The following is a 14,540-nucleotide window of genomic DNA, read 5'->3' as shown; positions in this document are numbered from 1 at the left end:
CGTAGACAGACGGTGTTTACAGATGAGGCTTTAATTTAGAATAGCACTGCCTTTCACCTACCAGAACCTATGAATGGATTGGGTGAGACAGCCTTCCATTTCTCCCTTTTCCTTTTCAGGAGAAAAAGATCTGTTAATAAGGGCAGAAAGCCTTTTGGGTGGTAGCACTTGTGCCCCTTCCCCATCCTGGAGGAGTCTACTTGACTTGGACTGCAACTCCCAGGATTCCCAACCGAAATGGCCAAAGGTTGCAGGCTCAATTCAGTTGGAACGAGGCTGCAGACTAGACAGAGGAAATGTTATGCAACGAGGGCAGCTCATGAATAGCGGACATCATCTGGATCCTTCATAAGGCAGCGTGATCGTGCAAGACCTTGTCTAAAAGTACCCGTGGTGTGTTATGCATGTAGTGTCAACAGTAGTTTACAAGTTCAAGTAGAACATGAAAACATAAAATTAGCTCAGTAATAACACATCTTCAGAACAATACAAACAAACAAACAAGTAGCACCCACCAGGTAAAATCTATGTTAACAAGCAAGTCTAAAATGAATATTTCCACTCCTTTCTCAACCTTATTAGGTTTCTAATTGCTTAGAATCTGTTGGGATCCTGATCCCTGTGATTAGAATATACTCTCTTGGTCTTCTTGATTTCATATCTATTATGCCTTGTATTAGCTTTTAAGAGGACTTCTGGCTACAGTATTTTTAGCTAAGGAGCACTTCTTTTATGAAGAGAGAAGGAAGGAAGGAAGGAAGGAAGGAAGGAAGGAAGGAAGGAAGGAAGGAAGGAAGGAAGGAAGGAAGGAAGGAAGGAAGGAAGGAAGGAAGGAAGGAAGGAAGGGACTTTCTGAGTTGGAAAACACTTAAATTGTAACTGTTACTGTATTTGTTTAAAGTGAATGGTGTTGTCTTCATAAGACCAATTCCAATATGGCGATTGACTTCAGTCGAGCTTATTTCCCAGTAAGCATGTATAAATGCATAGCCTAAATATGTGGTAGGTCTGGGGTAATGGAAATAGGACACTTCTTGCAAGCTGCATGTTTATTTATTTATTTGTTGGATTTCTCCCCCCGCCCATCTCCCCTACAATGGGGGACACAATGTTCTTTTGAAGCTTGTTAAATAACTGGTCTTTTACAAAAGTAGCACATGACCCTGAGACTCTTTATAAGAGATAGAATATGTCATTCCAAAGGCAGCAGCTGGATTGCTGCTCGTTGGATGTATGCATGAGAGATTGCAACTCATTAGAGAGACCACCAGTTGCCCAATCCAGAGCTCTCTCCCTTGGTTCTCTCATCTGACCCAATGCCCAGATTCAGAAAGCAAACCTATATTCTACCATAGATTAGCATGGGGTAATATCATAGAGGTAAAACAAATCTTACTCCACCCTGCAACCAGTCTCAGGATGCTGTGTTTGGGTTGACTAATGCTAGCCTCATTGCAAGGCCGTTTCTTCTCAGTCCCTTTCAAGGTGTCTGACGTAAGCAAGGGAAGTTGGGTCTGGAGGGTTGCTGTGGAGGCTACACTGCTCCCCTTTGGAGGGCATAAGAGCTTCTGATAAATTGATTGGACTGAAACTCCAGAATTAAAATAGAGTAGGTTTGCACACCCCAAGGGAAAACTGAAAATTGATTCCTCATTGCTCTACCATGATCCTAAACATTTGCTTGATTTAAGTTTACATTGTGTCTAGAACTGCAAATAAATCCAAAAGATGCAAAGGATGAATTACCTCATCTTTTGGTACTGCCAAGTGCTTTTCAGAAAATGATTACCATGAATATAGTGTAATAAAAGGAATATACTTCCATCTACATAACTTTGAATAAGATTCAGGACTAGAATTTTTCTCTCTCTGTTAAACTATTGTACAAAGATACCTCTCAGCTAACGTTTGCTATTGGAAAAGTCTCGTATCTGTTTACCTGGGAATAAACCCAATTGATTTTAAAGTTAGTAAGTAATGATATGTACAATCATGCTGTCAGGTTTCAGTTTCTTTTTTTCAGAAATCCCTGATTCATTATGATTTTCAAGAATATCCACTTTTGAGCCAACTAGTTTTTAGCTGCCAACAGAATTTAAACTTTTTTATCTTTTAAATGTTTTTGATAGTTCTTAAAAGTTGGCTTATTTTTGTGGTAAGCAAACAAATAATTTGACTCTTTAATTTGCCCAGAATTAAAGGTAGTTAAAAGTACCACATCATTCTTCTAGGAGATTCATATTTGGTTAATGAACACTTCAGGATGGTTAATTGGGGTGAAGTGTAGTCATGATACATATTGAATATGTGAGGATGTTGTGGTGAAGTAGAACATTGCAGAAAAAATCTGCACTCTGAATGGGAGATTAGATAAATAAGGGAGTTCTTCCCCCTGCCTCCCCCCCCCCCGCAATTGAGTTCAATTTTCACATGAGGAATGAACAATTGTGAGTCAGTATAAACAAAGGTAAATGATGCAAATCAGGAAAAAAATCCTAACTTAAATGTATGTTTTTAATATTGTGATATAGTTTTAATTGTTATTCTGCTTGTAAGCTGCCCGGAGTCACTTTTTGTGAGATGCGCGCCTATATAAATTTGCTAAATAAATAAATAAAGCTGAGTAGATAGGCATTGATTATTTTGGCAAAGCATCTCACCAAACATAGCTGTCATGGGGTGAAATAATAGGTCCACGTATGGATTGATTGAAGAACAAGAAGCTGAATGTACGAATAAAAGTGCAGCTCATAATATGGACGGATACATGTAGTATATTATATAATATTATCAGTACTTTTTGGCTAATTAATTAACTAGAACTAAGAATGTGCACTCAAGGACTTAATTTGCCTTGCAGTTAAAAAAAGGGTAATTGCAATGAGTTCCATTTTCACATGAGGAATGAACAATTGTGAGTCAGTATAAACAAAGGTAAATGATGCAAATCAGGAAAAAAATCCTAACTTAAATGTTGAGAGTTCAGTTGGTTCATTAGAAAATTGCTTGGTGGGTGATGGTGGACAATTCAACAAATATCAAGCTTTTGCTAAGAAAAAAGATACATTCCAAATTGAACATTATTAGGAAAGGGATTAAAGGCAGGACTGCCAATATTAAAATGTAGAGGCTCTAATATCAGAAGCAGCTTAGATAAGTTCCAGTTCTATGTATATGATGATGAGTCTACATGAGCTTTGCATGTCTGTGATTCTGATTTTAAGGTGTAAAATAAGTATTATTTTAGAGTTTTTGTATACAATTAATTTTTTTACATGTACATACTGAATCAAAACCTTGAAGTTTTGTCGATACCCTAAAGTTAGTAGTATATTTTAAATAATATATGTTCTTTTCTTTTTTAATTAAGAAATTTGAACAGAAATTCTACTTCCTTTAGCAAAGAACTGGAGCACTGTGTTAAATCCTGCAACAGGGCAGGAGGAGTCAGCCACAAAAATTGTTAGTAAATATGGAACAGAATCACAGCAAAACCATCTCACATATTTTTAGCTGTACCAATACGGATCACGAAACAAAAACTTCTACGTTTACACTGGCAAGTTTCTTACAAAAAGAGATCTGTAAAGGAAGTACAGAAGGGAAATATAGAGTGAAATCTTGATTGGGGATTTCACACTTTTGTAAACTGACTTATGTCATTTACATCATTACATAATGATGTAAATATAATTGGAATTCCATCAATTACACTGATGTTTGCTAAACTGAGGTCTCACTGTAGATGCTTTTCTGGGGTCAGTGTAACTTAACATGCTTATGTCAATGTAGAGCTGCAGTAAACTCACCAAACGTATGCCTTTTAATAAAAGGTGCTAGTTGGAAAAGGTGCTACCAAATTTCTGATTTTTGCCACCATAGACAAACATGGCTCTCCTACAGCAACTAAAACTATACAGAAATCATTTATTCCTGTTAAATACTTGGGTTTTAGGCTAAGCTTGTTCCATTGCTTTTGCATCTGATACAATTGTTGGAGCCAAATATCCTTTTAGAACGATTGAGATATAATACACAATTTGGACATTTCCTGCTATTTCTTGCAAGAGCATAATGTAAAAGCATCATTAGATCTTTTTATTATTGATACATAGAATGCCTGACGTCTAGAACTAACATTAGAAAGAGGAAAGAAAAAGGAAGCTGTATTGATAGGGGAATTGGTGGCAAAATGAGAGAACAGGTCCTCTTTGAGAGTTTACAGGCTTATTCAAGCAGCCTGACAGCTCTTTTCAAGACATTTGCATGCTGAAAGAAGGTTTTCTTTCAAAAGCTAAAGCCTAAAGCTTATTGGGAGAAGTTGATTCAATTGCAGGAGTACACTAACTGCATTCAGCATTATGTTTGATCAGTATTGCAGTACAACATTCTACTGAAGTACATAGCAGCAAAAGTAGAGCAGATGGCTTTTGCTGTTCCTAGTCTACTACTAATTTGCTACTACATATAACATTGTGCATGCCTAAGTGTTCTCGTCCATCACGCCTCCTCTCCTAGGCATTTCTTTTTGTCATGATTTTTTTTTTTGGTCTGTGAATGCCAATATAATGGCTGTTGTCCCATTGTTGTAATGGTACAACAATACGGATTTAGAGATATCTGGGAAGGAGGAAGAAGTCCCCTATGTGTGCATTCCTCCTTGACAAGGATTCCTCTAGAAGTATCATTATAGTCAAGTTGAACATCCTAGGACACCATACATGTCCAGCCATTTTATAATCTATTATCAATGATCCTTCCTTCACTTAGCTCTGGAATAAGAAGGAAAACTTTTGCATTTTCTTCCCAAAATCTTGAAAGTCAGTAGATCAAACCTTTTGGAAATTATAAAAATCTTAGCCCTGCATATGCAGATTTTAATAAGGAGCTGTTTAAAAGGAACAGCACTGCCAAATGTCTGGAAATAAAAAGGATCTTATTTCAAAAAAGAGAGAGAACAGAAGAAAAAAGAAAAAGACACTATTTCTGGCAAGATTCATCAAGTCAATCTAAATTTGCGAGTACCAAGTTATAAAATTGAATAGAGTCCTAAGGTGCAGAGGGTGTAATAGGATGGCCTGAAAAAGAACATATTTGATTTCATAATAAGATTATATTAGATTCAGCTTGGGAACATTTCTTGGACTCCGAAAGCAGTGAAAACAACCTCCTAGTACAGATTGACAGTTTCCCCAACTGCAATAATACTGTCCCCTTTCATTCAGTGGCCTAGTCAACTTATCAAAAAATTGAACAATCCCATATTTGGATTAGAAAAATTCTGGCCAGTTCAGTGTGAGGAAATCAACTTAAATTTTGGCTGTGTACTTGGAAATGAAACAGAAAACCTATATATTTGTTTGGGTTTCACCGCATGTTGCCAACTTTCAAGTATTTTAGGAGGCATTGCAATGTGACTCATTTAGAAATCACATCTTTTTTCTGCTGCTTTGAGGAGGTGCTGTATTCATACTTTCACATGTTTCAGAGCACTTCTTTCAACCATTTTTAAAGCAGGCACAGTTCTAATACATTCCTATTGTTGGCTTAACTATGAAATACCTTAGGCTGTGAATAACTTACGATTACTTCCAAAAAGCAGTGCAAGAAATGGCTAGAAAGCTTTGATGCTGGATCATAGACATGGTACAGATTAGTAATATTATCTTCTGCTTATATTGGCCAAAGGTAACAATACAGCTTGAATGGAATTCACTATTTTTCAGAGAGAAATGAGTAAAATATGTTTTTCAGGGATAATTAGGATTTCCTGAATCCTTCTATTCTGTTCTCACCGCAAGTTGGAGATGACAAATTGAAAACTGAAGAACTGTCTGACATAGGTTGCTATGGTTACAGAATTAGCAGGCTGAAGTGGCTTCTGTCGGTCTGCAACTAGCACAAGTTGCTTGTTTGACTAACATTAGCATGCTGTCTCCTGCTGCTTTTATATGCCAAGACCATCTGGCACAGGCAGTTTTTAAAGGTGCAGCTCTCTGTTCTGAAGAGAACTGAGCGCCTTGCTTTTATTTATTATCAATTATGTTGACTGAGTTTTTAAAGAAGGGAATGATATATTACGCCATCCTTTCTCACCTGGGGTTCTGCAGCACTCTAAGGTTCCACAAGAAGTTGCTAGGGGTTCCTTGAGACCTGAAAATTATTTCAAAGGTTCCTCCAGAGGAAAAAAAAAGTTTGAGAAAGGCTGCCAGCAAAACTTCCTTACCTGTTTTTGTTGATATTAATTAAGGTATAATCGTACTATGAGTGTTTGCTTTTTTCTCAAGGATCAAGATAGCTATTATTACATTTTCCTTACGTATATACATTCCTTTTTTTAAAGGTATCCACTAGAGAAGCCTCTTTTTCAAAATGTGTATTGATGAAATGTTCCACTGAGAGTTCAGAAGATTATTTTGCTAAATGCCTTTGGATTCTAGTATGGGAATGGTTATCCTTTTATTTGTATGGATTCTATTATTCTTTCGTTCTGATTTACGTCAACATCTTTTCAATTGTGCTTTTCCCTGTTACAATTTATGCTATAATATTTCATTATTCCCAAGAATGTAGAATGAGAGAAATAGTTCCAGCAAAAGCCCATTCTAAGCAAAACCAGATCCCATCAGATTATGGAAAGAAATGTACTTTTAAAGCCAAATACTATGATATACATCTTATATTAGGTGATTTCCATGAGGTTACCATGAGTGTAAAACAACAGAGAATTCAGCCATCGAACTGAATCTAAGCCAATTTAAATTCAGTTCTTGATGAGGATAGAATTATATAGTATAACAGGAATGCCTCCTCTTTTTCTTAGTTTCTTATTATGTTTTTCATTTATGCTACAGATTTTGCACTTGGTTATTCAAGTATTTTCTGTAGTTTAAGCCAGATTGTGTTAACAGGACAATTGCCTAATGAAGAGGGTTTTTATCTAATTCACTAATCCATAGATTTCAACACCTTCCAATTAAAGCTTCACTTTCATTAAAGCCAAATGGATTATAAAGAAACATGACAAATAGTTGACTAATATTCTATAGTAGCGATAGTTCTATTTATCTTCAGTCATTATTACAAATTAACTACAATATTATATTTTATTTATTTATTTATATATCAAATTTGTCATCACCTATCTCGTTGAAACGACTCTGGGTGGCTTACAAAACGGTTAAAACAATTAAAATTGCAATATACAATAAACTTAAATAAATAGAAAATAAATCTGTTACTATATTCTTTCATACATATAGCCTGCTGCTTATTTCCAGGAGGCACGCATTAAATGGGTGATAAAGAACATAAACACTAGCGGTAAAAAGATACAAGAACTTTGCTTGTCAATGTGATATTTGTATGTGAGTGTAAAAAATCCTATAGACTTGGGAGATAGTCTCTCTTAATATGTCTCTGTTTTGTGAAACCACTTGGGCCAAAGTGTGTTGCCTGGAGAACAGAGCCTAGGGATGGACTGTAAACACAGCAGCTAAGCTCATCTACAGTATATATTTACCACCCCCAAGGGCTATTCCAGTTACCATTCAGGAAATACTAAATGAGTCTTTGCTTTTGGTGCCGTATTCAGGTGTGCAGGATGTAGTTTAAGGGAAGGGTAGTCTGTAGAGTAAATGAGATTGGTAGTATTGTCTTCACTATGTTTCATAATTTGCTCTTTTCTGTTCTTTATCTGCCAAGACACCATTGCCTTTAATGACTAGAAAATAATTATCCATTTGAAAGGGGATATTTCCCATCGTTTCAGCTTATTGAATGTTTTGTTTTTAAGAGAAGCACCAAGAAATTCTACACTTACAGAGGCTTATAGCAAGGTCAGAAAAAGATAATTTTGCATCACAAGGTTTAGGATAGAAATGTCAATCTCAAAGAATACACATATGGAAGAGGCAGAACGCATAGATGCTGGCTTCTAGAAAAATAGAGCCAAACCTATAAGAAGATCTATTGGAACACCAAACAGATTGTGTACCTATAAATAGTACCTATAAACCATATAGATTTCATTTAAGCCTGTATCTGTGTTAGACTTACATCATGCCTTTCCTCCAGGAGCTTAAGGTGACTTACATTGGGTTCTCTCTTCATTTCATCCCCCTCATCCCACAAGACCCATATTGTGAGATTGATTGGGCTCAGAAAGACTGTCTTCTCAGTACTTGTCAAACATACACTAAGTAGTGTTTGGTGCTGTACATTATGAATTTAACATTCTGTTAAAGTAGTACGCAATCTAATAAGCTCAGTAAATGTTAGCTGTTCTCGTAAAGCATAAAGTTTAATGAAGACATAAAGTTCATAAAGTTCTAAGAAGATGCAGATCCTGTCCATTAGGGTTATAATCACATCCTAGAACACATGTTTAGAAACAACAACAACAAAAAGACTATTGCAAACAAAAAACACCCCCCAAATCCCAGATATTTCCATATTTCTAACAAGACTGGAAGAAGCTCTGGTCTGAAACCTTGGAAAACTTCCTCTATTTAGCCTGACAGTATTGAACTAACTAAATAAATTATCTATATAGAAAGCCTATTGTCTATAGTTAAAAAGGATTTTAAGTCAATGCTAAGGTTTTAATTACTTAACTGCACAATTAGTTAATTTAGTTAGGTTATCTTAAATTGATTAACCTAAATTTAGGTTATTTAGTTAATTTGGTAATTAATTGATTTCCATATAGGTAATAGCAATAGTTCTGATGCAAAAAAAAATTTTTTTCCTTCTACATAGAGGTTTACATCTATATGCAAAAGAATGGATGGTGCCACTGTAAAGATGATATATTATAATTTTTATAACGTGTATTTTTTTAAAATGCAATTAAATGAAATTGGGAATAGCCAACAGGTGGCAGCACATAGTACCCTTGACTGATCCCTTAAAAGCTAATAGACATAGTTAATGGATAGATGGGGGACCACCAGGAAACCTCAGGGCTGTAGGGTAGACTGGGAAGTTGAAAAATTTGCCAGGAAAGATATTTGCCTAGAAAGCTACATGGACGTCCTAAGATTATAATATTTAAAAAGAGATCAAGATCCCCAACTATGACATTAATTTTAGGAGTTGAAAAAGATTTCAGATTTGCGTTTCTTGAACTAGCCCCCATGTCCATTCTCAAAAATAAGGAAAGAGCCATTTTCTGTTCTTGTTTCCTGATCTCATGGTCATTGAACCATTTATATATAGTTGGGATATCATAAAGCTATACTGTACTTATAAGTATACTCACTCTCTGAAATTTATTTGAATTACAAAATTCTGGAGTAAATATTTTTACCTTATTTTATCTACTGCCATCTTAGATGATAGTAGCTTTATGCCATAGATTTCAAAGAATGGTGTGTAATGTTACCTTTTCAAAAACTATGTCACAATATGATAAATTCTAAGCTTATTTCTAAACTAGAGAAAAAATTTAAAACATTATTTTGTATGCATGTCTTCAACAAAAACTAGCAAAATCAGTCTTGTGATTCCTTTTCCTCCTTCTCAGTTTTAATACCTTTCTCCTGCTTTTCAGTTCAAAGGACAGGATATTGAAGCAGGGCAAAGGGCTATTAATCGCAGTAACAGACTCTCCTTCTCTCCTTAAAAAACCCTCAGCTTTACATTTTTGCAATATGTGATGGAGAGTGGCCTTTTTCAAGCTATAACAGGAGTCACCATTTAATGTTGTAGTTTACTACGTTGTACCTGAAAGTAGCAGTGGATTCCACCCCCACCCCCCATATTAGATTATGAACATTAGGAAGTTGATTGATGAGGTATACCACTTCAGTCACAATAAATCCTAATCGACATAAGGGAGAGAAGCACACAAAAGAAGGGAGATGTTTTAACTATCTTTTACAGCTCTCCATCAATGAGAAGATGCATTTCATGTTCTCTTTGCAAGGCAATTGTCACACTGAAGGGATATAATATTCACTTGGAGCCATTCATACAGTAGTTTAATACCACATAAGGGTAAGATATGTAAAAGGAACTTGCAACTAAGGAACTATTACAACACCCTTTTCTTATGGGCATATTTTCACCCACTGTGTGCTAGCTATATCAGTAGACAATAAGAAGAGAATCTGATACGTTCCTGGCTCTTGGCTCCCTGTTCAATATTTCCCCTTTACACTGTGTCAAGAAAAAAATAAATTGAACAATGTCTACATTACTTAAGGATCAAATCCTACAGTTTGGTGATGGTGGAACCCAAATAGGTTCTTTTTGTTCCACTTGTTTACAAAATTGGCAGACACTAGAGAAGACAACAGGGTTCTTGCACCTCTATTGGTTGTGAAGAAGAAAGAATTTCAGCAGGTCCCTTTTGCTATGGTGCTGCAGAAGCACCTGATTTTTTTGTATCCTGGTGAGAAAGGAAGAAAATAGGGCACACATATTATTTCAAATTATATCATGTGACATATTAGAATTAAAGATAGGTATTGAATCTGATAAAGCTGAAAATTACTCATAAAAAATAATCTATTGGTATTTATCCAAGAAATAGTGAAAGGAATGCACAACTGATGTAGATTTATGAACTTTCAAGGAAAAGAAAATGAATGGCTTTCAGTCACAGAAGAGAATGAAATATTATGTGTTGAACACATGTTTATATTTTCCAAACAAAAGGATGGGCAAAAAATGCATCAGAACTGATAAAGGCATTGTTTAATTTTAGAGTACAGGTATTTCCCAGTTTAAGAACAAGCTCCGTTCCCAAGGTCTATCCTTAAGTCAAATTTGTATGTAAGCCAGAACAGGATTATTGTATAATACTGTATAAGTAGTATTGTGTAATTAAGTCGAACCATTGTATATTTAACTTGAATCATTGTGTATTTAACTCAAACTTTGCTACAATAGGTTCTGTCCTTAACTATCAGTCATCCTTAAACCAGGCATTCTTAACCTGTAATTGTTTTGCATGTACGTTGTCCCAGGTTAAATACCTAGATACTGTAATTAAAAGGATCAATGACATCTCTGCCTGCAGTCCTGGAAATTCACTGCCACCTAGAATAGAGAAGTACCTTCAACTTGGGGCTGTTTTCAGCAAAGTGGAGAAGTAGACCGAGTCAAATGTATGTATAGCAAAATTCTAGATTGTAGTTCATTTATTTACTTATATACTTATTTAACCAATTTATATGGCCGCCTACATATCCAAGAAATTGGGTAGGAAAAAAAAATAAAAACAAGGTATTTCATTAAAGAAAAAAAAATGGAAATAAAACCACACCAAGACTCAGTAAAATCACTAAACCAATAGTAGCAAACGCCCATATCAGTAACATACACCCATACCAAAATCCTGGCCCCAGTGCCTACTTATAAATAATGCAATTGCTAACTTCATGGAGAAATGGATTGAACTGAATTCAGTGCAAAAATGACTTCATGCGCAATATGCCTAGCAGACTGAATGGAGAATTTACTGCAAGCTTGTGATTCAGAGGCTGAAACTGGCTGTATGGATAAATGTCAGCATGTTTCTTTTAATTTACTGTTTTAAAAAACAGAGCACATTAAATGTTAGAAGACATTTGAAAACTATATTGCTAAAAAGTAGCAGATATCAAATTAAATATCTACCTAATGTTTTGTGTGACTACTGGTTACTACTATACACTAACATTTTACTATAAATGTTTTACTCTAAACTGTAGGATGTGCTTATCTTAACAAGCAACAACTCCCCCCGAATATTCTAGAAAAACATGGTAATGAACTAAATTTTAAAATAAAACATTTTGTTTTACGCTAATACAAGTAGGTCACGATTAGCGCAATTTTGAATAATGTAATATTTGATTTAGTGCAAATTGTAAATTGATACCAGGTTGTGTTTAATGTGACCCAAAATTCAGTTAATGCGAGGGTAGCACATGTGTGATTGTGACTAGTCTGTGTGTAGTTGCAGTTGGGGTTTTAGACACTGCTAATCTTTGTGTGTACAAAATGGAGAAAAGGAAGATTCCGTCAGGAAACCAGTTCAAGTTTAAAAAAGAAGAAGCTAGTTGTTACATTAGAGCAAAAATGTGATGTAGTTGAATGACATGAATGTGGTCGTAGCAATGCTAAAATGGGACAAGATGTAAGAATGCCTGAATCTACCGTAGAATTTTTTTTGTTTTTATTTTGCTTTCTATAACTACTCTGTGGCTTTGTTAACCATAAATTTAAATTACAGATGGATTCTTTTTATGCTTTACTGTACGTTTCATCAATATACACATAAAATTTTACGTTTAAAATTTTTCCTTGCCTATTTCCATCGAGCTGGAACCAATTACCGTATTTTCAATAGAAATATCACTTTGAATGGTGTGAATTCGAATAATGCAACCATTTTGTGGGATTCATTAACAACACCAGCTGAGATCTACCTGTATTTCATTATTATGTCATTCCATTTCTATCTTGCTATTTTGTATTCAGTTCAATGTCAGCTGCTGCAGCTGGATATGTAATATAACTAAGAGTAAAGCCAGCACCCCCCACCCTTAACATCAAAAAGTAAAGCTGCAGCATATCACTATAGCAATTTTTAAACCACAAGGTTCTAATAATTAGAAGTCTGTCTGAAGAAGGATATTTACATGATTTGTCTAAAGAGAGGAGATGTGTCTTCTCCTCATGGAGGACATTATGCATTTATGCAAATGGAGTAAAGAGTAAAAAAATAAAAAAGAAACAAAAGTAACAAAAGAAAAACAGAAATGTCAGAAAAAAGAGGAAAGTAATAAAACAGCAGCAACAATTACGCATAAGACATTTTGCTATTTTGGTATCACTGATAGATCGATCATGCACCACCATCAAGTGGGTAGCAACTCTTAGTGACAACATAGACCTCCAGAATGGTTTCTCCCCAACCTGACCCTTCAGGTCTTGCAATGGTGCACTCATTGCCGCTGTAATAAGACCATTCATTGGCTACTGGTCGTCCTTTTCTTTCCTTCCACCTTTCCCAGCATTGTAGACTACTCAAGGTAGCTGCATCTTTTCATAGTCCAAAATATGTTCATTTGAACCTGATAATTTGTGCCTCAAGTGATAACTCTGGATTGATTTATTCTCTGATCCATTTGTTTGTTTTATTATCTGTGACATTCTCAGGAGTCTGTTCCAACAGACCAAAATCCAAAAACATCAATACTCTCTCCTGCTTTTTCAAACCCAACTTTCACTTCCACCCAGTGTGACAGGGAAGTACTAAAGTTCTTAAGACTAAACAAACAAACAAACCGTATAGTTGTTGGAAAATGTTTAAAAAATGGTTACACGCTTCAAAACAGAATATTAATAAAGTCATTTCTGAAGCTTTCTTCTATGCTGAAACACAAAGAATAGAGATGGCAAGACGATACCATGCATTTTAAATTGCAAAAGAAACACAATTTGCCACTCTTTGAAGCTTTATTGAATTAAAATAAACAAAAATGAATTTATTTGGAGTTTTAATGTGTTGCTATGAGAACAGTTATTATTTGCCCAATTAAAAATGTTTCCAAAGTGCCATCTTTTCTGAAGAGTCTAATGAATGCTTTCAAAAGGATCAGAAGACTTCCAATTTTTTTCTGTCCATTAAATAACAACAGCAGCATCAACAAAAATATTTTTTCTCTAAAGGGCACGAAGAAAAGAAAAGAAGAATAAAAATGTGGCTTCTCTATGCCCCTCTACTCGGTGAGAGGCGTTATCAGTGGCTTGTTTCTGTACAACTGGGAAAACAAACAAACCAAAGCCTGGTGGCCCTGTTTTATTACAATAGCCCAGAATCTCTTCATATGAGCATCCTCTTCAACAGGACTGTTTCTTACAATAACACTTTGACCATTGCAACTTTGCATAATTACCTGGAGATTCCAGGAAATCCTTGGTGCTGTTGCTTGTGACTCCTGTGGGGTTGTAGGAATTAGATGCAGAGGGAACACACCACATGGAATATTGTTCTAGGGCCAATTCTACTGCATTCCAGCTTTTAGGATCTGACCTGAAGAGTGGCAGGCTGATTGCTTCTGTTCACTGTAATTTTAATTTCTAACCAGTTGAAGGCATGTGTCTATTTACCTCTTTTTATATATATATATATAATATTTTATTGAAGTTTTAAAATTACAAAATTAAAAGTTAGAAATGAAAAAGAAAATGAAAAATACAAATTATAAAGAAAAGAAAAAGAAAACGTGAGATAAAGTAAAGAAAAGAAAACAGACATGAAAAATAGATAGCTTCCAATCTATCTCTGGTCTTAAGAATAATAAGAATGTCCTAGGTGCTAGTTTTTAATGCATTTAGTAGGAATAATTCTTTGTCAAAAGATATCCCATTACATTTATAATCTAATCTTCAAATTCCCATGTAAGCTTCGCCCCGCCTGCATTTTGCAAATAGTCCATCAATGGTTTCCATTCCTTAAGGTAATAATTATTTGATTTTTCTTTTAATAAACAAGTCAGTTTATCGTTTTCTGCCATTCCCATCAGTTTTACCAACCATTCTTG

At 35.1% G+C, this 14,540-nt stretch overlaps 1 protein-coding gene across 1 annotated transcript in view; it reads left to right on the top strand.

Moving 5' to 3' along the window:
* The window catches only part of CPE (carboxypeptidase E), a 51,857-nt gene that overhangs the window by 1,038 nt on the left and 36,279 nt on the right, over window positions 1-14,540 (top strand). The window lies entirely within an intron of this gene.

Source organism: Python bivittatus, unplaced genomic scaffold, assembly GCF_059951505.1.
Source record: "Python bivittatus isolate LINGU-HERP-01145 unplaced genomic scaffold, Pbiv_v1 ctg000070_np1212, whole genome shotgun sequence".
Lineage (NCBI taxonomy): Eukaryota > Metazoa > Chordata > Lepidosauria > Squamata > Pythonidae > Python > Python bivittatus.
This window is presented reverse-complemented; position numbering and strand designations above follow the sequence as displayed.